The sequence below is a fragment of the Cariama cristata genome, unplaced genomic scaffold (assembly GCF_000690535.1).
Source record: "Cariama cristata isolate BGI_N322 unplaced genomic scaffold, ASM69053v1 scaffold34385, whole genome shotgun sequence".
Classification (NCBI taxonomy): domain Eukaryota; kingdom Metazoa; phylum Chordata; class Aves; order Cariamiformes; family Cariamidae; genus Cariama; species Cariama cristata.
In genome coordinates, this window is record NW_009618675.1 from 4386 (window position 1) to 4617 (window position 232).

Consider the following 232-nt stretch of genomic DNA (forward strand, 5'->3'; position numbering starts at 1 on the left):
CCTGCTCGGCCCCCCCATGGGCCGCCCCGTACCCCCCCGTCCCAGCCAGCCCTGGGTGCAAGGAGAACCCAGGCTGCTCCAGCAGCAGCCAAACCCCCACCCACAGAGAACGCAGGGGCCAAGGCATCGTCCCAACGCCGCTGCCCCGTGTTCCCCCCCTGCAGCTCCCCGTGACTGCACGTGAGGCTCCATCGGGGCTGGGGGGGCAGAGCTGCCCCCCACGCATCGGGCA